Here is a 25,343-nt window from a genome sequence, read left to right as displayed (position 1 = left end):
AAGAAGGTGAATGAAAGGGCTTTCTTTCCAGAGGATATCTTACTAAACAGTTTTTAAGAAAAGCATTTCCTCCAAAACGCTTAGTGTCTGCACTCAATCACAGCTGCTATATGAAATCTGTATTCTCTACCAAGAAAATACCTTAGGTAATTCTGGAACAATTCCACTAGTGGCAGACCAAAACAAATTTCAAACCATGGTCAGACAGGTTATAGAGGATAATATTTTTTTTCCTAAATGATTGTTTAATTAAGATATAAAGGTGCCAAACCAGGTCTCTGTGGCAATATAAGAAAATTTTGAGTACTAATAATTAGCTATTTGGATAAGTTTCCTTCCCATCATACATCTCTGTATGTGCCTGCCATTAGCAAGGAATAAAGTACCAGTGCACAAAAAAATGGTGGGTTCTTCAGTATCTGTATTTTATTTGTAATGATTGCTCACATATATATATATGGAGTTTTATTGTTTTAACTAAAATCATCACAAGCTAAATTATTTAAAAATTTAAAGAACCTCTGAGATAAAAGGAAATGTGGGAAAATATACAGAATAATGTACTTATATTGAAGAGTTCTTTTCCATATCATCGTGCTCAATATGTATTTATTTTGTTCTTCAGAAAGGAAATGTCTGTGAGATGAGAGACTGCTTGGAAAGAGAGGGACACTCTTCTGTCCTCTGAGCTGTTGAAAATGCTGTTGGGAGAAGCAGCTCCCAGAGCACAGGGGCACACAGGGAGAGGAGCCCAGCAATGGGAGCATCTGTGGCACAGTGCAGACTGCTGGAAGGAACAGACAACCTGACAAAAGTGTGATTTCTGGTGCATAGAGGGGACTGTAGAATCTGCTAAAACCCAGAAAGTGACTGAGTCAGGATTAAGGCAAGCCTAGGAGGATTTATTCACCAAAACCACAGTAAGATCTTCATTTCTAAGTACTCTTATGCTTATTTGTTTTTCATTTTTAAAGTTTGCCTTCAGTTTGTACATAGAAAAAAAAAAAACAAAAAAAACCATTTTAGCTCTTGAGAGCCTTCTGCGTATTTCTAGTGGGTTCAGGATGATTTAGGGATTTGATTTGGACTTCCACTGGGTCGTCTTGTGCACTGTTCTGTGGAAGTACTTTGTCAGCTCTTCCAATAACTCTTACCCTCCACAGAACAACAAGCAGATTTGGCATCTGCTGTGTGCACAGCAGCAACTCCTGCTGAAGTGGTTAAGTACAGTTCTAGTGAAACCATGCAAGGAGTGCTGGTGAATTAAGATATTAATTTTCTGTTTTCTCCACTGATTGGTAGTCAGATTTTGCTCTCCTTATGTAATGCTTGGAATTTCCATCTTTTCTTAATAATACTGCCATATTTCTGTGTCACAGTAAGAGACTTGGACCTTTTTTTTTCTTTCATATATTTGTTTTTTTTCTTTACAACTTTTAAAATCACATCTATGATTGAATTGTGGATGAGCCACTTTTCACACCATTCAAGGTAGAACCAGTATACTATTTTATACTGGGTTAAAAGCCTGGGTTTCCTATAAACAGTTCCATGAATTACCCAGTTCTTGATATCTTTATATTCTTAAATGGGCACCTGGGAAATTTGCTATGTTTTTGAATGGCCAGTGCAACCTCAGAAAGCTCATGTAAAAGAAGCAATTATCTCAGATGAGCAATAAATTCTAACCTCCCTCAATAAAAGTTACTGGCCAAATACCATAATTACAGCAAAGGTGAGTAACTGACTGTTAGTCATCTCCAATTTCTATTCTGTTTCATCTTTAGAAGATAGGAACCTGCTCTGTTTAACTGCCCTATTTTAAGAGTGCTTGATCAGCAAAATTGCATAGTAAAATGCAAGTACAAACTATCAAGGGGATTGAAAAGAAATGCTTTTGTTTTTACTGTGCTGGAGCCTGTTTAGATTCAATTTAAACCCTGCTTTCTTCAGATTTTATGGAGCTTTTACTTTTGTGCCTATGAACAGCATCTGTGTCAAAATCCACATCATAGAATTAGGCCTGTGGAGACACTTTGACACATTCCCCTGGATGAGTGTAAAAAGAGGAGAGTCTCCACAGCATAACGTGAGATCAGGTAGACAGCTTCCCACTATTAAAGCTGTCATGCTGGTATCCATAAAGGGATCCAGTGTTTCCCTCACACCTCTTGTCTTTTTGAAGACTTCCCCGATTTTTGTATTGGATGTTCCCTGTTTGAATGGCCTCAGGAGAAAAGGTGGCTCCAGATGACATTATCAACTTTTATTGTTCCACGTGTAAACACATAAAATAATCCTAGCTCTTGCCTATCCATAATGTGTTTTTATAGGCAGACTACTTATAATTGAGAAGATATTTGTCTTTCACAATGAGGTCAGCATTATGTGATTGGAATAGATTTCTTACCTGGCCTGTAAAATGTACATAATTTAACCTAAAATATGGAATATAGCAGAACATAGAGAAATGTTTTAACGAAAACAAAAAGTTTGTCATCATCAAGCCTGGCAAATAGAATTGATTATTCAGTGTGGTGTGTTGTATTTGGACTGAATGTTGTTCATGAGCATTTAATTGGACAGACAGTATGGGCTTTGACGTTTTGCAAATCCACAGCTTCAAACCAACAGGAAAGCACACCCAGAGTGGCCTGCCTCACTGGTGTGAATACACCCACAGAAACAATGTGCTTTCTGTCTCTGTTCTCATATTCACTGGTTGAGATTTGAAAGGTTGACACATTTAAATGGAAGCTCTTTCTTGTGAAAACTATCTAACCTGGTCCTCAGGAGGACTTGCAAAGCCTAGAAGGCTACTCAGCATGAGCTTGAAGTTGATTATGACACATATTGGCATTCTGTCTAAAAGCATGTTTGAAGTGAAACATTTTAACTGCAGTAGACTGAAATCTGTCATTGTTACCTGAGCATGTGTAATAGTCTCTAGGCAGCTTTTAGAGCAAAATGGTTTAGTTGCAGAAGGCATGGTTTCCTGAAAGCCAAGGTTTTTACTGGAAAAGACTGGACAGTAGTGGAAAGTACAATCCAGCCTCTCTTGAACTGGTAAAAAAGCAGTTTACATTCAAGCAACAGTTAATGAATGGGAAATTATTTACAGGTCTTTTTCATTCAGTCAGAATTAGCTGTTCCACAGTCAGAAGTAGGGATGGATGGCAGTCACAACTGGGATGCCCTGGAAAAATCACTTTTTTCCTTTGAGATCAACTTCTTGTAGACATGGTGCTTACTTATGGTGTTCCCTGTACTAGGGATTTGAGGGCTTGGAATAAGGGATATGAAAACCATCAGACCCAGGGAATGTTTAGAGACTCTGCCATGTTAAACCCTGTAGGAAACATGGATGTAGAGCTCTGTTCAGTGGGCATGACTGAACATCTCATGGTGGCATCTGCAGCATAAAACAAATAATGTATCTTGGCATCAGGATGGAATCCTTGACACCAAGAAGGGAGCATCTCACAAAGCACACATGTGGCTTTTTCTCACTGCCTGAGCAGATGGGAGTTTTGGTTGCATGTAATATGGATGGATTTGTTAGCCTGGGTCAATATATAATTGGTAGTACTTCAAGCAAGATCACTTGCTTAACAGACCAGATCTCTTCTCCACACTGTGCAGCCAGAGAAGAATTTTGGCTTTCCATTAGTAGGGACAAATGTAAATATTTTGCATACAGGTCTAAGATTTTTTAGGAGAAAAGGAATCAGAAAAATTGAGACAGGAATTTTTTTCACTTTCTGTTAATATGACAAAACCAGGATCTATTGCTATTTATAAAGCTAATATTTTTTCATATTTTTATGCCTCCCACCAAATCACCGGCAGCAATTGTTAATTGTGAAGCAACTCTGAATGTTAATAATTAGAGCACAGTGAGAGAGGTAAATTCACAGGTCCTATTGCCAGCTTAAAACAGCAAATGCTTTAAATATGTCTTGAGTTTACATTTATTCAGAAATGATAGATTATGGGAAAATACAAGACCAAAGAGAGGTACCTTAGGAATATGCTACTCTGTGGAGGAGATATGACACATATGTGTCAGATGTGTCAGACTGCTCCTATGACCTCATGTGATTTTTGTTTGCATTGCTGGTTTCTAGTTTTACTATTGTAAAAGAGGAAGATGCAGCTAATCAGAGGTGTTCAAAACCTATTTTACCTCAGCAAAGAATAAGTTTCTAACCCTACACAAAAAAAAAAAAAAAAAAAAAAAAAAGGCAGCTGTCTTCCCTTAACATCAGCTTTTTCTGTAGCTTCCTCTTGTTCTTCTTTTTTCAACTCTATCAAATAGAGGGACTGATGTATGGAACCCAGCGCTCATTCCAGTCATGTGGTAGGTAGGACCTGTCTTTGAGTGAGTGAATTGACAAGGAAAACTTACAGCTGTGGAAGAGGCAAGGAGGAGGAATCTGTCAAGCTGTGTCAGGAGCTGGGTGTCTTTATCCCTATAAACAAAGAGCGTACCAAGAACTCATTGCAGTCTGATGATTTTAACAAGCATCCACTCTTCTTCCTGAGGTATTTCTGCAGCACTATGGCCCTGCTATTTGAGGGCAGAGTTCCTCTAAAGCTAAAGTACATTCACATTTTTCAAGATTCCCCTCCTTCATGTTCCTCCCCCCTCAGCCAGGAATTCAATACAGCTGTGCCTTCACAGCCTGGCAGCAGCAGATTCCTGTCCTGTACAACCACCACGTGTCTGTCTTGTCCTTTTGACGCTGTCAAGAAATCCTTTCAAGAGCTCAGCCCTGTATTTATGTGTGTGACCATATTCCAAACTAGGAGCCAATGTCCTGCCTCACTGCCCTCTGGTATCTATTCCAACTTTGCTGAAAGATCCAATCTGCTCGGCCCAACTCGGGTCTCTGGTGCCACATTTCTGGCCCTCACCATCTCCCAGAACAGGAGCTTTATCTTCCAGCGCAGAAAAGAGCAGTGAGGAGAAGGGAACATTTCCTGTTGGATCCTGGTCTGGTGCTGCTGGTCTTCTTCATGGGCAGCAGGATGACAGCCAGGGCCGTGCTGAGTCCAGAGCTTCTTCTGGAGCTATTCATCAGACATCCCTCATGCTTCCATCCTTCCTATTTTTCTATAAAGAAAATGCAGAGACAAAAAGGAGGTCACAAATCAGGAATGCAACTGAACGAAGATGAGATTAAAGTAAAGAAGGAAGAAAGAAGAAACTAGAGTTCTTAATATTTCTTTCATGCTATAGGGCAAGGCATGGATCAGTCCTTGTGTTATCCTCACTAATTTGTCTTCCTTTAAAATACAGCCCTTTTATAGAGATAAGCTTGCTTAATCAGAGTGTTCTTTGATGAAAATATATCTAGCTAAAGTGCTAATTCAGTGAGCATTTTCTTGACAGTCCCATTGTTTGAAAAAATCTGTTTTGGTCTGTAGTACAGAAAAGGTGGAATGCCCTGTGGAGATTTTCCCTATTAGTATGCCAGGCAGCTGCTTATTTCTCCATTCAGTAATCCCTGAGATGAACCCCTAGATTTACCATAGACAAATGGAAATATTCACAATACATGTAAATAAGCTTTTGGTTGTGAATAGGATTTGTTTGCTAGCTCTTGATCGCTCTCTTTCTTTACTGCTCTTTATGCTATTGTTTTGAAAATTGGTGCCATATAAAGTAAAAAAAATATGTATTTTGAATGGATTCTTCACAATATGATACCACTTAAAGGCTGGATGTTGTCAGTGGCAGATACTTAATCAGAGCTTAATCAACAAACCGGAAGAATCAAAATTAGTTGATGATCAAAACAAAATATAAATGTATTCTCTAATTGATTAGAGTGGTTTGGGAGGTTCTGTAAATTAAAAGATTTTGCTCAACTGGAATGAAAATCAACCTTCCTTCCTATTTTCCATCCAGAAATAATGTTTAATAGTAGCTCAACAATCTCTGCTCCTGAGGAAAAGTAGGAAGAAGATAAAAGGAATAAAAATGGCTCACAGAAAATGCCTGATAATATAAAGAGTGCTACTCTGTATGCGTGAATTTAATCAGGACTGGAGTGGAGGCAGGATGATGGGGAAATTCTTGCAGTGAAATATTATTTTGCCATGTATTTTCTTGCCTGTCACAGAAAAAATAATCTGTTAACACTTTATGTGTATTTTTTAAAGGAGGCACAGTAGCAGGGAGCTGAGGAGAACAGTCCTCTGTGTCCAGAGGTGATCTCCTTTGCCTCACATCCACCTTTCACTGTGTCCCATGGTAGGACTTGTCACAGTAGGTCACTTAATCCCGTGAGAAAGGATGGCCCATGTGCATGGCAAGTGTGTGACACAAGGAGGGACACTGGCCATCCTGGTGGATAGAATGTCTCTGGCTGGTATGCAGTGCCTCACCTGCAACTTCTCCAAAACAAAATATTTTGATTCTGAGACAAAATATTTCAGACTTCAACTTTTTTTTTTTTTTTTACTTGTCTAAATTTGTCCAGAAAAGTTAGTTTTTGGATAGACTGGTTGAAGGGCTAGAAGTATGAAGTGTACAGCAGATACATATATCAGACTGGTGATGCAGAGGGAACATAACATATTGGATCAACAGATCAACACATCTGAAGTCTTTTGGAATTTGTATTCCAGCTATGTTCATCTGTTTGTCAGTGCCTACGGGAAAAGAAGTGTACATAGAAAATCTGCACCGAGTCAATTGGCATTGGCCTTAGTATAAGTTAAGCAACCCTTTAATTGTTTTTAAAGCATTTTTAAGCAACTTTTTCTGATTGCCAGTTACCGCCACCATAGGAAGCAAGAGAAGCCCTCCAGAATGTGGATTCCTCAAAACAATCTCAGCTCAGGCAATTGAAAGTCTATTTAAAATGATGAAGTTAAAATAACACTGGCTGGTGCTATCCAAAAAGACCTGCACCTTTCTTATTGAAGCGCAGTAAAGATCCAGCCATCAGAATTTATAGTCAGGTAAAAGTCACAGGGAAAGGCCTCAGGGAATATTTTGTCATTAGAGAATTGAAGAATAATAATTTCTATGGGAAAAGTAATTGTAGGCATATTTACAAATATCTTTTTTTCCATATTTAGTGAGGTGGAGAATATTGTGGGAGACCTTCCCCCTTCCAATTATATTTGACGGAAAATTATTTTTCTTTTAAGAAAACATCCAGTAAAATGAATATGAAAAAGCTGTCAGGCATGCAATTGTAATGGTATAGAATGAAAAGCTGGGAAGTGAAAAATATGGTATATTGAGAGAGACATCTAATTTCTGAGTCCTGAAGTTTAACTTGGCTGCACATTGCGCTCTTAAAAATAATAGAAGAAAGGGAGAAAGAAAATAAATCAGATAGAATTTGTCGAACAAAAGTTTGTGCACCTCAGAAATGAGATGTGCAAAGACTTACAGCATGCATCCATGGAAAATGGCTTTTCTCTTCTAAGGGCAGAGCAGCTTCTCACACAAATTCTTAGACTAGTTCTCTGCTTCCCCTGTCTCAGGGCTGTATGACAACAGACATACCTGCAATTCAGCAGCCCATTAAAAGGAGTGAGTTTCAGAGCTGTGCAGTTTTTCAAGGTGCAAGCAATGAATGCAGTACAGCATCAGCTGCTGGGTGAACTGCCCAGCGTGGCACATGGCAAAGGAAATCAGCTAGCCTGCTACTCAAAAAAACTTGCCAGGAGTATTGTTAAATAGAAAAATAAAAAGTAGGATAAATTGCTTGCTTTTGCGTGTTTTTGCATGACGTGAAAAAAAATGATAAATATGAGAAAATATGAATGATCTATTAAATGGGGGAAAAAAAATCTACTGATGTCACATCAGAATACCCAGCAACTTTGGAATATTATCATTCTTGTCAGTTCAGCTGCCTCCAATTAAGTATGTGCCATATTTGATAATATAAAGATTCTCAAAAATTCACTAGGCATAATTATTTATTTGGGAGACAAACATAGTGTTAAGTATATTTTAGATTTTCTCTTTTCTCCTTGCATCCCACCCTCTTTGCTCTGAATGTTTGTTTTTTTTTCTAAATGCCTAAATCTGGATTTCCTTGCCACATGGAAGTTTCATAAATTAGCTGCCTCTGCCTAGCAACTGTAGCAACATTTCAGGGACAGTTAATGATTAACAACAATTTGAAGTAATGGAAAGAAAATCTCAGATGCCAGAGTGGCTCTTACACTATCCTTAACAGAACTCATTTGCAGGGAAAGCTGCAGCACTGAGAATCTTCTCTAGAACTCAAATCACTCTTTCTGTTGACAGCTCAATGTTCTGGTGTGAAAAAAGGGCAACACTTGGCCTTTGTTAAAGTTGCAGTTTGAAGTCTAATGCTACAATATTTGCAGATCAGTCAAACAAAGAAAGTGGGTTTTTTAAAAAGAAATTTATATACCAAGTTGCATAGCTGCCTTAAATGCACCAAGTATATTTAGTTTAAATAGTTTTAAATGCCTTAGTAACCATCATGGGTTTATGGTTTTCCAAATACAAGGAAGTGGAGTGCCCCTATTTTCCTACCACTTTATCTCCTTAGTTTGGCAGCTGAGAGCAATGGGGAGGTGTGAATGTACAAGCAAATGGGAGAAGGCAATGACAGGAGTTGGAGGCTCTGATGCACTTGGAGGCTGCATGGTTCATGCTTCCTTCCCCTCTTTACTTTGCTGCTGCCAGTGGAATGCTTTCTGACACTTGATTGTTTTCTAGGACAGGCCTCTGTTTGAGTCTCAGCCTTCAGTGCCACGTAAAGGAACAGTTCACTCAAAGGCTATCGAAGTGGAGCATGTAACTGAGACAGCAGATGAGGTAAGATCGTTTGAAATTAAGAAGCTCATAAATAGATCTAATCAACATGGCTGTCTTGAGCAGAGGTTGGAATGCTGAACTATAAGAGTCAAAAACATTTCCATTTTAATGGCATTAAGTAGGACATGGGGCAAGACCCTTGAATTTCTCTGCTAAAGTCTTTGTCTTCTGAATGAGAGTGGCTTAAGGACATGGGAGGTTCAAACCTACTGACAACAGTGCCTGTACCATAGAACATCAGTCAGGGTCTAGAATGCACCTGGGACAGAAGCTGAGCAAATGCAGAAAACAAGAACATGAAACCTTAAGCCCAAAATAATTATGTGACTTCAAGCAGAAAGTTCTCGAAGTTAACGTAGAGCAGTTGTGTATCAACAGCCAAAGGATAATCAGTAGAATGACAAAGTCCTTCAGTATGATTGTGTCAAGAGCTTTGGAAAAGTAAGCTATGGAATTCTCAACAAGCAGCAGAAATCAAGAATTGTGGTGGGTAAGTCAGATAAGGCTGAGAGTAACAGGGCCTTACATAGACATATCCCACACACTTTGGTTATGGCTCCTTTCATTGCCATTGCTTTTTTAGTAACACTAAATTCAGCCACAGATGTTTAAAAACTGTGATTAGAGATTCTGTGCTAGGCAGAGGAAAAGGAAAGAAGGAGCTGTATCAGCCTTGTCTTTCTCTTTTAGCTTTCATGCAGCATTCATAGGGAAGCATCTTGTAAAAGAATCAGAGTTCAGTGAAAATGCACTGTAAAAAGGCTTCTGATGAATCGTGGAGCTACCCTGTTGCTTTACACCAGCTAAAAAACTACATGTTATTAAAGGAAAGTAATCATGATTGTATTCTGATGGCATCTTCTTTTGAAAAGGTGTCATATGTCTGTGTCCTAAGAAAATAGCTGCCCTCCCAAGCCTGCCAGCAGGTAAATAACTTGTCTGGGTTGAGCAGCAAAACTCTGAGGCAGTGGAATTTTCTTGTGGCGCTGTGTTTCAGAAACACTGAGAATAAAGGGCAAGGGTTTTATGACATTCCATTTGGCGGTGCTTGGAAAATAGTCAGTGTATATGTGTTTATGAGTCATTAGGTGAAGCCAGTTGCAGACTTACAGAGGCTGAGGCTGGTATTTCTGCCACAGTTTTTCTCATGGTGCGAGTTAGTGATGTTACTGTCCAGAGACGTTACTAGAGCTGACAAACTGGAAGCCTAGGCACAAAGTTGCATAATGCTTTAGAAAATAAAGTATCCAGTTGTTTAACACTGCAAACAATGCCTAGTTTTAAGTTTTATCGCTGTGATTGAATTTGGTCCAAGCACAACAGAGATTTTCAGTAGTAATTTCTGCAGTCAAAGAACTAGTGTCCTCCCAGATCCCACATCCTGGAACATGTCAAGTGAGAAGGAAACAGCTAAAATGGAGGAGACTTTGGGATGGGCCTTCCTCTCTGTGATCAGTAATCTCTTAATTCTCCAAAATGCTTCTTTCAAGTCCTCTAACCCAAAAAATGTGGTTGCTGTTGTTACATTTCTTACCTTGTCATCCCAAATGTCACTACCAGCTATACTGTTAAAGTGTTTCACCAGCTATATTGTTAAGTGTTTCAAGAGAAAAAAGCACATAATCCTCAGATTTTGGACAGTTCCATTTGTATTTGGCAGTAGCCAGTTTTACTTCTTCACAGCTACCTTGGATCTAGACAATCCAAGGTAGTTTAAATAAATAAAGCCAAGTGAATAAATAAATAAATAGATAGATAAAAATTGAGTCCACCTTTCCAAGAGGTTTTAGAGCATGAGTAGAGGCAAATATTAAAGTGCAATAATAAAGGAATAGGAATAGGCCTTTTTGGGAATCGTAAGAGATTAATAAAGGCAGAGGCTTTTTTTTTTTTTTTTTTTTTTTTTTTTTTTTTTTTTTTTTTTTTTATATTCTTCAGCAGTGTGAACTTTGTTGTATCACCATGACATGCTGCAGATGCTAGAGAAATGAGAAACCTCAAGGCTCCTGCTTTGCATAGGCTCTCATGATACATCATAGCTTCTGCAAATCATAATTTAAGTAGTTACTGCATGCCATTTTTCCTTATCTTGAGTGAAATTCATCCTTGTGCAAAAGGCATTTGCATCACTTCTGGATTGCCAAATTTTCAGCGCTGTAGAGAGCAATGGCACTGAAGAACACACTAGAAAGAGATGACTGAGCACTCTGCATGAAACATAATGGGATTTGTCTGGTGCATACAACCAGAAAACCTTGAGCAATTACACTATTTAGCATGGTGTTTTCACATTGTTGATAAATTTTGTTGCAACTTGCAAATAATTAGTATTCACTTAACAGATTTGTCTCCTGCAGTCCAGCTGCTAGGTTGGAATTTCAGCTTGCCTTTTTTTTTTTTTTTTTCTTTTTCCCTGATGTTTTTTCAAGGTTTTAGTGATAGGGTGACAATGAAAATGTTAAAAAAAAAATATTTACAAAGGCTCCAAGTACAATCAAATAGGAGAAAAGGAGTCAGATATCCAGATCATTAGCTTTTGTGAAAATGAGAAAGCTCATTACGTTGTATTTTTTATGGACTTTCAATAATATATTCCCATAAATGTCTGAGAACTATACATGAGTGCTACTACATTTCTTCTTCCTCACATCATATGTGCATGACCAGGTGGACTTCTGAAGTGCAGTGAAACCTTTCACTCGTGTAAGAATTGCATTGTGTATTGTGATGGGAAGAAGCACTAGAGTGTAGTCACCACTATCCTTTAAGCATTTGAAACCTTGATTCCAAACTTGGCTTGAATTTCAAGTGAAAATAAGTAAATACTTCATCTTTAAGTATTAAAGATGAAAGTATCCATCACAATAGTTGATGTAATTGTGTGGCTCTTCCCCTGCTGAGGACTTTAGAACCCCTAGCAGGTTTATTTATGGTTGAGGAAGAAATGTGTCATACCCAGTGCATGAAAACTTCCACAACAGCAGATTTGTTCGGTTTGGGAACGGGGCACATTTTCAGAGCAGTTAGAAAAAATGAGACCATCGAGTCCCTGAAATGAGCTGCTGGAATCATTGTCACAGTTCCAGGTTCAGTTTGGCACCCAGCATGGCTGCACCTGCTGATGCCATTATGTTGACAGGTACAAATCACCACTCATGAAGGAGAAAACCACGAAACAGGCGACAACTGGTGCTGACTGTATAAAGTAATTACCAATCCCAGAGCCTGAGGCAGCAGGACCTAAAAGGAAGCAGGTGGACCACCAGGGACTGTGTGTTTTCTCCCCACCCCTCGAGCACAACAGCGGCCAAACATGCAGAGACATTTTGCAAAGTGCTTGCTACAGAGAGGCTCCCAAGGATGTGACAAACCCATCTCTCTCCTTTCTTCTTTTACACACATCTTTCGAATACCTACACGCCTTACAGAGATTTTCCACTTGGATTTTGGAATTGAATGCATTTTGCATCTTTTATGAATGTGCTGAGTGTAAGCAGAGAAGGGTGGAGCTTTTCTGTGGTGTTGAGCAGTGTGAGCTTTAGTTTCACCATGTGTCTAATTAGGTGGCTTTTTTAGTGTGTGCTCTGTACGGGCTAATTAGAGGAGTCTGGCTGACAGCCAGGCTATTTCTTCCTTAAAGATTTAGTTGCTCTACGGCATTGTTTGAACAGATTTGTCTTTGTGGTTCAGACTGGGAATGAATAAATACCACAGGTGGCAGAATATGAGCACAGAACGTTACCTGCCTTGTTGATAGAGACAGACTGTAAGTCCTAAATGGATGATATTGGCACTTGTGAAAAGTCAGTTCTGTTCCTCGCTGATTATCAGAGACATTTCAGCAAAATGTCCAGCAAAGCTGCAATCACAGTAATTGCATAACAATTGCAATCACAGGCCTGTTTGGCCTTTTCTGGAAGCAGAACAGCTATTTGTTGTACAGTGGGTAGGTTTTCAAATGCCCTGGCAGTGTCAGGTTTGTTGGTGAACTGTGTGGCTTGCTGAAAAAGTGCCTGGGGATCAGGGGTAAGGCATAGACAGAAATGAATGGGAACTATTTTAGCTGAGCTTGGCACAACACAGAGGGCTACCCAAACAAATCCCAGAGGCAGAGAGTGAGAGAGCAAGCAAGCTTTCAAAACTGTCTTTGGAGCTATGTTTTCCCTCCTCTTGCTTTTCCTGGATCCTGCTTTTACTCCCCGTATGTATATCATAGTTATTACCTCCCTTCTACTCCACTGTAATAGTTAATAAGAAATGTTATGTTTTATTGTCATAGATAGTGGCTATTGTCACATACAAACCTCAGAGCACTGTGAAATAATGGCTGAACTTAAGAAAACTCAGCAAAAAAATTATTGTTCCTTGAAAAGCGGGATCTTCACCAACTATGCAAAATGTAAAGTGACCAGAGCTGGACCATAATGTATTGTAACTATTCCTCTATTAGCAGGCATATTCTGCTCTTCTTTCTTACCCTTGATCATCATATAGCGCTATTTCTCTGTATTTCTTGTAATTCGTGATAGATTTCTTTATGTTACATGTAGTCCCAGATGCCAACCAAATGAACTCTAATCTTCAGACCAGAACAGGGAATTGGTTTGCTGGAATATTTACACATAAAAAGGCAAAATCTTTAGTCCAATTTATGCAGCTGAATGGAGCTCATCAGTTGCAGAGAGCTGTAAGACCTGACCCTGCATCAGGTCAATAGATTGTGGCCTAGATGTGGTGAGGCTAAGCAGACACTGGGCGAGGAAGGATATGTGGTGATATTACAAGCCTTCAGTAACAATGCTTGCACTCACATGATAATTGGAAGAGAACTACAGAGGAAGAAAGTAATTTGGGCAGGGGAGTTTCTCAGCCAGCCCCTGGACATGTATTTCAGCTGCCCTCTTCCACTTGTGGGAGTTGGAAGTGCTGCTGCTGGCAGGTGCCATCCCTCCCTTGCCTGTTGGCACTCTGGTCAGATGTCCTGGCTGTTACTTCGTTCCTCTCCTTTTCTGTCTGTCCTGGTTAAACTCTGCTTCTCATGTTTTGTGCTTGTTCTCATTTGCACTCTCAGCTGGTTTTTGGCTCTATTTCTTTTTTCACCATTAACCATGCTCCTCTTGAGGTGTTTAATGTAAATCGACAGGTCTAAGTCAAATATGGGTTTGGCACTTCCCTGAGGCTGGGAGCAGAGCAGTCATCTGAGCTGCAAGCCCTGCTCTGAGGCTGCAGGGCTGTGTGTGGTTTTGGGGAGAGATCTTGTTAGAAGATGAGTAGGTAGAAGGCAGCAGCTGCTGCTTTTAATTGCAGTCAGGGGTGCACATTGTGGCGGTCCAGAGTAAAGTTGATTTCTTTGCTATTTGTTCTCTGCATTTTTAATACACTGAATGATATTAGAGTCATTTCTTGCAAACCTGTGAGGTGCCCTGAGAAAACCTGTCCCAAACCTTGAGAGTCCTTCTCAACCTCAGATCACGTATTTCAGTCAGGCAACATACGAAAGAGTTGGGGTCATTGTCCTCTTTTCACTTGTCTGTGAAGGAAGGCTGTGAAGGACTTTCACTTGTCTCAAGAAGGAACATATGTGGTTGTGGCAGTGGGGAGAGGCAGTTTGTCTCAGCGACCTTCCAGCCCTTCCGTCTGCACCCACATGCTGGCTTCTAAAGGGACAGAGCAGCAGGAATGTTCCCTTCTCTTTGCACAGAGTCAGGAGTGTTTCTGTCACTGCAGAAGGGGAGGGAAGAGACAGCCACATAACTGTCACATGGGAACTTTTGATATAGAGGAAATTCTCTTCCTCAGAATGTGGCACAATGTGGGGCTTAGTAAAGGAGTAAGAGAGAAAGTCTATGCATTCTCAATAAAGCAGGCCCTCAGTGTTAAAAGCCCATGACTTTTCACAGACTTGAGGTGTCTTCAGTCTTGCCCAGAAAGCTGTGTGTTTTCCCAGGTGGAAGAAACTCTTCCAGGTTTCCCACGCAGCACATTGAGGAGACAGGAAAGATGCAGAAAATAACAAGGAAAAGTTCCTGTAGGAGTCTGAAAACCAGTCCCCAAGTAAAGTCAGAGAGTCACTGTAAGACACTAAGTGAGATAATTCTTGCTTCAGAGCCAAAGGCTAGCATCATTCAACATCATCCTCCTAACTTCTCAAAAAGGGAGTTGAAAAATACAGTAGTGGGGGAGAAAGCTGAGTCTGTGGTGTCAGAGTACAAGATGCTGCAGTTAGAGCAAGAAGAGATGGAAACAGAGCCAACAGGGAGAGAGAAAGAGACTGTACCAGCAGTAGATGAAACCTAACCTTGAGCAAGTCTGCAATGTGTAGGAACACCATCAACTTCAGCAAGAGCTAGTGCCCTACTGCTCAAGAGAAAAATAAAATGCATGCAGGTTGTCCACGTGTTATCATGTAGGAATCTTGACACAGAGATGCTCTTTATGCTACTCACTGTTGCAGTGCAGGTCAGTGGTGACTTGCTGCAACCTCCCAAAAGCGTCTCCTAGAGGAAGGGGTTTGGGCAGACACACAACAACCACACACCCCACAGATAATGGGAAGGGCCTTTGTGTAGAAATCTAGTGGGTTTTACACAGCCACACAGAAGAGGTCCAGAGGCAAAAGACACAGACCTTTGGTGGGCTCAGGCTTATATGTGTGTAGAAGGGGGTGGAGCTAACAGTAACAACCAATCACCGAGAGGCATGGGTGGGAGAAAGGTGTACAATGACCAATAGGGAAACACAAGGATAAATGGACAGGGGTACAAACCAATGGGGTTACAAAGAATGGAGAAATTGCTGGAAACCTGACCATATCAGGTCATACAAGGGGAAGTAATGGCCAGCGGGCCAACAGGGGGTGTGGTGCTGGGTTTGACTGACAGCCTGTCAGTTAAACAGGGGATCCATAGGAGAGGTTAAGGTCTAGGGGATGTTCTTCCAAGGCATAGCCCCAGGAAGTCCTGTAGCAGATCCACAGGCCTCCACAATTTACTACCCAAGGTCAAGGGTCTGACACTTTTGGATATGACTGTTAACTGACAGTGGTTTTTCAAGTCATTTTCTGGTACCAGAAAGGCTAAGAAGGTGATCTGTTGTATGTAGGGAAAAACACAGGCTCCTCAGCCTCACTATTTAGCATTTTGGAAGGGACACAATGCCGTATGGTCCTAGTCCCAGGGAACTTCAGACACAGCTTCTACAGCTCATTATAGTTCTCACATTATCACAAATTAAGGTATTTTTCAATGGCTGTTGCGTGGCTTTTTACTCAGCTTGTTTTATGGAGGAAGCTGAATAAATTTAAATCTCTGAATAGGTAAAATAAGTTGTAGATAATTTCTTGCTGTTGAACTTAAAATGTCTGCAATGTCTGTTCGGGGGTTCAAACCTTCATCTTCAACCCTAAGGAATGAAAAGCCCTTAAACCTCTAGGAGAGAGTGAAAGCAAGGATGTGTGGAATTAAAAAAACAAGCCTCAGAGGATGAAGTGCACAGTGAATTACGATTCATGCTGCAACACAGATTGGAGCTTGTCTTACACAAGGAATTGTCAGGAAGCAACAAGCAGTTAAGGATGAACCCAGAGCATGCCTGCAATTTTAATGACAGGAGCCAATTCTCAATAGGCACGTTTTGTTTGTTATTGGGAGCCTGAGGAGCTCATTTGGGACGCTGCCACCCAAAGAGCATCATTCTCTTTTTCTGTGACTCAAGCATAAACACGTAGGACAGTGATCTTGCACGAGGCTGAATGTTTCAGGCAATGTGTATCCTGTTTGGAGTAACATTAACAGAGTATTTTGGCACATGCAGGCGCACTAACAGATTGCAAAACCACACTGAACTCCAAGGAAAAGAAGCTGTTCCCTCAGATGGCTCTCCATCCGTTGATGTAAGCCAGCCAGCTCTTCCCCCTTGTGTTCAGTCCCAAGATTTGTCTGGGTTTTTTTATCTATCTCCTACTTACAAGCAAGGTGATGGAATGCTCCTGGGTGTGGGGATTGTTCCAGAATCGAATCCAGCTGCTCTTTAATTTTAAGGGCTTCATTATCAATTCGCAGCTGTACAGCTTAGCCAGAGGAAGAGAAGGCAAGCATAGCTGCTTCTTTCCTACTGGTTCCAGGTAGTTAACTTGTGCACATTACTCCTCTATCCCCATTTTCTGAGACTTAGAGCAAATAATGGTCCAACACATGGAAACGCTAATGTGCCTCTTTTCCTGCCATCAGCCCTGCAAAGCCCTGTCAGTCTTGCTGTGATCATGCTGGTTACAAGTTCCAACAATGCATGACCTGATTCGCTGCAGGAGGTGTGAGTTTCCCAGAACTGTGTTCTTGCACTGATCAGATTTGCCCAAGAAGAGCTCACATCTTTCCTCATTGTCTCTGATGCAAATCCATGGCAGATTGACTGACATTAATGATCTAGGACAGAAGGTTCTCCATATTCCTTTTCATTAATGGAGAAGGTCCTGCTCTTTGCATAAAAATTGCATTTCAGTGGTTTTGGAAATTCTGTAGTTTAATGAGGTGAATGTTCTGCTTAAGAATGACAGGTTTGCTACTGGTGCTGTTTATTTTTATGATATTTTATGTCCTTGAGGCTTCATAGGTTGTAATAAACTAGGCAAAGTAGAAAGCCAAAGAGCAAATGATGTTTAACATTTGTCAGGTATTCAGCTGACGCAGAGAAAAGGAAATGTAGACTTATAGGTACTTTAAAAAAAAAAAAAAATTGAAGGTTTACAAATTGAAATAGCCCAAGTGAAAATCTCAAAATGAGATGAAAACTAGCTTCAGTGGTTCAGCTTAATGGGGTTTTGAGGAGGAAAGGGCAGGGCTGTGACTCCTTCCTTCTGGCCCAAAACACTCCAGGGACACTTAAATTTTCTAGTGATGATAGGCAGCTAAAGATTTCTGTGCCTTTAGGACTTGCTAAAAAATAAAGGGCCCAAGTCTATAATCCTTTGGTGACATAAGGCCAGGGGAGCCTCCATGCCGCAGTAAATGTGGGAGGGGAACACTGTGAGGTGTATGGCACTGCTCCTGCCATGGCAGGTGTGAGAGGAGGCACAAGGAGGAGAGCCCAGTGCTCAGTGATTTATGTATTTTTTCCTTTGGTCTCTCCCACTACAAGCACTGGGTCATACCAGGACAATGTGTACCACAAGCAAGAGCCTAAAGCTTTCTTCATCCTCCCAGAAAGTGTCTGACTGCAAGGTGGCAGCCAAAACTTCTGTAATGCTCCAAGGAGACATTAGACATTAAGGATGGCCTGATTTACCTTTCTCTTACAAGCAACTTTTTGTTATATTGGCTGGAATAACAAAATAGGAGGCTGTTCTAGTGGATGATGACAGAGACTGCAGTTGAAGCAGTGAGTCTCTGCCTGGCACCTGTGCAAAGCCTAGGAAGGGTTAAGCATCTGGTAATGGTGTTAAAAAAAATCAGCCTGAGAGAGAAGTATCTTCAGCAGCATTTCCACTGGAACTCACAAGATCCCAGGCAGCTTCTACCCCTGAGCTCCTTCCTGGAGGTGCCCGTCTTCCTTCCACCCTTGCTGTCCTTCAAAATGTGTGCTGAGGAGCAGCCAGAGCAGGTCTGGTGAGAGTCTCTCTGCTCACCCAGCTGGGGAGCACCACCTGCTTCACACTGGGGATGTGATTTGTCTCCCATCACACCTGTGGCCAAGGTCATTAGGACCCGGAGCACCCTTTTCACCCTGGTTTTCACTGAGGAACCAAACAAGGGCTTCAGAGAGTAGTAAACCGTTTCCTGTCGCGTTTGTTCCTGCATGCAGGTGGGTCAGTGTTCATTGGGGTGTTCTCAGCAGGGCACAGCAGTCCCACAACTACTGCTCAGGACAGGCCCAGCTCTGCTGGGATGCCCAGTACTGCAGGGGGCGGTTCTGCAGGGCACAGGCTTGTATCACTGTGCTGGCCACGAGAGGGATAAATAAGCCTTGGCACCGGCTCCACGTGCCTTGCTGGCCAAGGCTGGCAGCTATTACTGTGACAGATATGATAGCCTGCAAGAGTATGAGTGAGCAGTGTTGGAGAAATAGCCTTATTTCAGAAAAAAAGATGCATATCAAGCAATTTGACAATGTGGACTGCTTTCTCCAGGCAGAAGTTTCTAGTAACTGGGAGAACATGGTTTTACTCAGTGTTTTGTTTTGTTTTTTCTCTCTGTCCTTGTATTAGAGCTCATTTGTTTCTTACTGATTAAAAGAAAAATCTTTGGAACCAGCAGAAATGATTTACAGTTTAGTTCTTTAGAATAGGAAAATCAATCAAAATATTTTAAAAATAGAAGATAATAACTGGAGCTGCTCATCAAGATTTAGGGCTAACTGCAGGCTTGATTGAGGACTCTAAAATTAGCTTTTATTTTATTTTCCATGTAAGCATGTGCAAAGCACAACTCAGTAATTATAAAACTGAAATGTCACTGAAAAATGGTTTAACTGGATCTTTGTATTAGATTAAAACAGAATGTCTTTTCCTGCTATAAATCTCTTCAGCAAGTGTTCTCTCAGAACATGTAGCTCCTTGTTTGAGACTATACTTCCACATCAGATATTTTGCAAGGCATTATGTCATGTGTGCACTCTACTTCAGCAGGAATACTCTGATTTACAGCAGATGATGAGTTGGTTCTATGTTTAGTCCTTTTATGTTTCTCTCTCCATGGATTTAAAGTCTGCTGAAAACTGGTATCATCAATTAGCAGGTGCTACCCTGAGCTGCCCCTTCTCAGTGTTTTCCTTGAGTCTTCATTTCTTACGAGCAAGGGGTGGAGACAACTGAGACATGGAATTTAAAATGTGTTTCCCTGCCCTAAGTTTTTGTGCCGCTTCTTTCCGTAGCTCTCAATCATTCCAAGGCTAGAAAGCCATCAAAAAAATCAGAGTGCAGTATGGTTTGCCCTCTGTTCCCATCCCTGAAAATCGAGGTTATTTAATGAAATAAAGCACAGAGAAGCTGGGATTGTAAGCAAACATCCAGTTTTAGTTTTGATTGTAAAACATTCTGCATTGCTCCCAAATTGCAATAAAAACTGAAGTGTTTATGCATCCTGATAAGTAAGAACAGGTGATTTCTAAGGTAAGTAAGTTTTGCACAACACCTTATAGGCTCCAAAGGGGACTCTGGAGACTTGGTCCCTATTCCAGTTGCTCATAATGCTGGGCTGTAATGAAGTCACTTAGCTCTTAGCTGCTGTATTGCAAAACTGAAAATACTTTAATAGATCATCTAAATGGGGTATCTGGGCATCTGTTCCACGTGTTGGTCTCCTTCCTTCCCTCCTACAAAATAACGGTACTTCTTTATTCAAATTACCTTATTTCATACAGGGAAATGGTGTTGTCATGAGAAGAAAGCAAAAATTAATTGCCTAAAATAAAAGTAGAAGAGTGTTTCCAGTATGGGAATGATAGGGATTTGTGTAAGAGCCAAATTTGCTCTCTCTTGGTGTCTTTAAATTAATATTAAATAATATATTTGTGTATAAACATTTCAGAATGAGATAAGCATTTTCTTCAAATTAAATCATTGCTAAATTTGGGCTAAAATTTCTGTTACCTTCAAAGCAGGGAATGCTTTAAGATAGAAAAATAATTAAACCTCTCATCTTGGAGGCATCAAACCAAATGTCTTCATTTCAGAGTGGTGTGGGGGTTTTTCCCAGCAGAGTTTCTTCCAGAAGCCATCTGATTAAACGTCAGCAAAGCTGTTCAGTCAGTCCAAATACTTGGACATTCTTTTTCTTTGTGGGGGAAAAAAAAAAAAAAAATCTGTAAATGTTTTCCCAGCTCTCATAGTTGCAGCAGGCAGAACTTTGTTATCCTTCTATGACCTCCAAGTCCGGGATGGCTCTTTCACTTTAGTCTGAGCTCCTTCTAAAAAGAAACTACTGAATCCAGGGCTGTTTCATGAACCATAAAATACATTAGCCATCAAAAGAAATGGAAACTTTTCTCCATTTGCTGAAGAATTAATAAGCAAAGTGCAATGATGGTTACAATTTAAGAGGCAGGAGCACAGCCCTGGTTGCCTGGAAACAGGAGGATGCCTTTGGAAAGTCGCACCAGGCTTGCTTAGGAGAGCAGTTCCAACACAAACTGAGGCCCATCATGTCCTTTTTAAAAACATTACTTTTCTCGTTGCTTTTTATAAAGACTTTAATGAGTTCCAATATTAATTTAGTGTTTACCATGTAATTCAGTGCAAGGATATATCAAGCAGTATTCAGGAATTAGAGATGGATCCAAATAAGAGTCCCACACCCAAACTTTGAAGAAATTATTCGGATTTCATAAATGCTCTTTTTCTTTCACTGAGGGCCAAACTGCTCAAGAGTGTTCAAACCTGGGTCAACCTATATAACTAGAGCAAGCAGAAGTTTGAGGGTTTTGCCAGGAGCCATACATGAAGCTGGGCTCAGTTTAAAGCCTGTCTTTCATCTTAACCAAGCTGATTTAAAGCAGCGTGCATATAACTTATATAAAATAAGTTATATGTCTGCAGGAAAACCAATACCAAACCCTGACCAGTTGTGAGAAAACCAAAAGCAATAATTGTATTAACATTGCCAATGCATTCAATTTTCAGGCTTGCTTTCCATACAACTTCATAAGCAAAACCATATAAATAATATCCCTTGTGCTAAAAATACCTTCAGAATCCAGCGTATATTATGGCTTATGAGTGTGGCATTATAGTTTAACCAAAGCTGATAGAATTTAACCTACACTGTTGTGCCAGTTCTCACCTGTGACTTTTGTAGGCATGCTGAGCTCTGGGGACACTAACCACCCCCAACAGTCAAAGGAAAAATGGAATTTCTTTGGAATTACAATCCTGCACTCAGCTTCACAGCAGAGCCCCACCTTTGAGCTCTGAGGACCATGAGAGAAGGAAATGCAGGTGTCTTCAGGTTCCAGCATCATGGCTCTTTGAATGTGATGACTAACTTGATGAAAGCATCCAGAATTTTATTCACATTTTTGGGTAAAAAAAAAATTGAAATCCAACACTTTGTATAAAATATGTCTCCCTTCAACCATTATTTGTTCCCACTGTAAGCGAGCATGGAAAATATCTTGCTTTTCACATTGTGTTTTGCAGAACATTTGATGCTCCCAGCTTCTGAGCAGCAAAAGCAGACACACTAAGAACAGAGTTTTTCAGAGTCCCCAGGCATGGAAGGAGTTACTTTGTTCAAAAATGAGTTTAAAAAACCCAAAACTTTTAAGTGCAGAAAAGAAGAGATTCAGGATATCAGCTTTAGGCCTTCCACCCTCACTCTTTGATAGCTTGAACCTTTCATTACCACAGTTTCTCTCTGTGTTAAGGTGGAGATAATGCGTTTTTCCTAGGACTATTGTGACAGCTAGTGCTTTGCCAATTGCTTTGATGTCTTTGAAGGAAAAAATACTCTATCTGCTTAAATTTAGACTGACAGAACATTGTGAATCTGGTGCAGGTTGCTTTGACCAGATTCCTGTAGAGTGCTTTATTGCATGAAGTATGGTGGTTTTATCAAATACAGCTTTCCTTTTTTCATTGCTTCCCAAACGATCGTGATGTCCCCCACAATGTGACACTTCCGACGAGAACTGTTTGTTCTCGTGTAACTCCTGTGTGTGCTGAGAAATAGGAATATTTCATGAGAGCCTTTGTGCCTGGTAATTTTATCCATTCTTATCAGGTTACAGAGAAAGAAGTGGCAGTAAATTGGATGTCTTACCTTGAAAAGCTTTCAAAAAGAAAACGTGACATGGTGAATAGATGCCTGGAGGGTAAGGGGCTTTTTTTCTTCTTGGGTTACAGGAACACAGACAGGTCAATATGACAGAGCTATGTTAGTATTCATGAGGTGACTTTCCCTTTGCCTTGAGAGCTCACTGTAATGGCTTGAGAAACATGCTCCACTGTGGTGGCTAAATGGCAGATTGTATCCAGCATCAGAGGCTGGGGGAATGGTGACAGGTCCCGAATACCAATAAAGTAGGAGCTGATGATTGCTGCAATTTGCCAGTGGCTGTGAAGTGCCTGAGACAGACAGCAAAACCTTCCCTTTTACTTCTCTTCTGGGTGTTTGTCAGAGTTCATACAGAATACTGCACGGCAGCTCAGACAACTAAAGACTTTTCTCATTTCATTGGGTCACATGGCACCAGGCCTAGTGTCAAGCATAGGAACCTCCTTCATCCTGTGACCCCAGCATCCTGCAGCCTAGGACCTTAAAATGGTTCTTCCCAAAGAATGAAATTAAACCTTGTGTTATCAACCCAAAGGAGGAAGGGGAATCGGGGCAAGAGGGAGTCCCTTGAGTATAGCTGGTTCTCAGCAATGGTCTGTTTTATAAAATCTGATGTTAAAAATGGATGAACATCCAGCTGTGGTTAGATTTAATTCTTTACCTTATTTGAAAAAAATACTAGGTTAAATGTCTCCATTTCATTATTTTACCTAGCACTCCTCAGTACCATGGGCCAGTACTTCAGCTGGCATGATTCACCATCATTAGGCATATGAGTATTAACAGCAGCTGAGGTCCAAGAGCTGGTATGGATGGGTTCACCTGCATTTAGCCTTACATTCCTGGTTCCTTTTCCCATGTTGTTTTTGTTGTTGTTCCCAGTTTGTTGCTCTGTCAGATTTCTTCCCCAACACTAAAGAAATAAGCATGTCTCATCTGTTGAGAGCAGACTGCTTACCATGTCTTTAGATGCCTGTACTTGGGGCACTCACAGCAAGTTTGATGCAGCCAGAACTTGGCACGTTATGGTTCCCATGCCATTGCTTGTGCTTGCTGAGGCAGCATCCCATCAGTGCTGGCAGCGAGTGGCTCTGGAGGCAGCATCCATCTCAGCCTGCCCAAATCCAGCCTTCTAGCCTGCAGGAAGGCAGGGCTTGCTGTTCCTAAATTGACATATCAGGAAACAGAGGCCAAGAAAAGCCATCTAGCCTGCCTGGTCCTGATGTTTGCAGCCTCACCATGGATGTATGCCCAGCTTTGTGAGCTCTATTTGCTTCTGCTTTGCTGATGAAATACACTTAGTGACTAGCACAGCCAGAAAGGAGGAAGCTAATCCAAACAAGAAGCAGGCTGGGGTACAGGTACAAGTGATGGACTCGGCAGCTGCAGTTTTTTGTGATTTAGATGGAATACTCTTGGAGGTGATGAGAGAATTCAATGGATTCAGGATTTTGTAATTTGTCTGCTCTGCTGGGTGAGGCACAGAGGGCCTGCATGGAACAGCTCCCTGGACCAGAGCAGCCAGGTCCTCTCCAAGCAGCTTTCCTAACCAAACAGGAGAATAGGGATTGTGTCCTAGCTGGCCTGTGGGGCACCCCACTGGACATAAGCATTCCCCAGGCACTATCATTCCAGTTAAATGTGTTATCGTGGCACATATTTTGCAGGCAGATGATTTAAGCTTTTTTGTTAATTAATTATTACTGGGCTGTACTTCTGCTGTAGAGAAAGCAGCGTGAAGAGCCCTTGTTGCTCCAAGCCTGGAGGTAATTACTGAAAGTAGACTTTATAAGGTGAAAAACACTCTGCTCCCAGCTCCTCTGCAGTGCCTTCACCTGTGTTACAGCTGGGTGACTCACAGGAAAATGCCACAAGACACCCAGGGGCTGCTTGTGTGCGAGGAAGCGGCCACCAGGTCCTGTGTCACAGGGACACCTGCTGGAGCAGAGCCTCGCAACAGCTGGAGACAGAGGGCCCTGCACCATGGGCATGGTTTGAAATACAACAGAACTCTCATTTAAATGCAACTAAGCTCTCATTATTTTCTTTCCTCGGCTAATTGTACTGCTCTGTGTCTTTGTTAGATTTCCCAGGCATCAGCACATATGAGCAGATGATTAAAAATTCTCTTTGATTTACATGATAACACAGATGACTGACCTTGTGCCATGCTGCAGCACTTGTCAGAATGCTGCTTCTGTAAGAGTTTCTTGCTCCTGCTGTTTCTGTGAAGAGTCCTGGCTTAGTCCTTAGGGAGGTGTGGGGCTGCACTGTCCCCTCTGACCAGAATGTCATCTGGAGCTGACAGTGCTGCACAACCTTGAGAAAAGAGCCTGTGTGTTTTGTTCTGTCCCATAAGGAAAGCAGCATAATACTCCTTGCACGCTGTTTTGTCTTACAGACAACATCCCACACATCCCCTTCTCTGCTCCTCAGGGGCAACGAGTACCCTTAGAAGCAAATGGAAGGAGCACACCTTACTCCTCAGGATCCCCCTGACGAAAAGTTTGATGTCTGCCTTGCAGAGAAGGAGACACTCCCTTGTGAGATGGCTGTTTCTATCCCTGTGCTGTGGAGCTGTAGAGGTAATAGCTGTTAGTACTGGCTTTAAGAGATTTACTGCTTGAGCATTTAGGAATAGTAAGTCAATCATTTTAAATTACATCTCTAACAAGGAAATTTCATTCTGAATCGTGAAGTGTATGGAGCAGTATCATTTGGGACTGCTAAAGGCATAAAGTGCAGTTCTTACGTTG

General features: G+C 41.1%; 1 protein-coding gene across 1 annotated transcript in view; it reads left to right on the top strand.

The window, feature by feature from the left end:
• Positions 1-25,343, top strand: part of GHITM (growth hormone inducible transmembrane protein) — a 251,471-nt gene that overhangs the window by 115,516 nt on the left and 110,612 nt on the right. Inside the window, exon 2 of the mRNA XM_040070589.1 lies at positions 8,723-8,821. The gene's annotated coding sequence lies outside the window, so the exon portion shown is untranslated. The remainder of the gene's footprint in view (positions 1-8,722; positions 8,822-25,343) is intronic.

Source organism: Hirundo rustica, chromosome 8 (genome assembly GCF_015227805.2).
Source record: "Hirundo rustica isolate bHirRus1 chromosome 8, bHirRus1.pri.v3, whole genome shotgun sequence".
NCBI lineage: Eukaryota > Metazoa > Chordata > Aves > Passeriformes > Hirundinidae > Hirundo > Hirundo rustica.
This window is presented reverse-complemented; position numbering and strand designations above follow the sequence as displayed.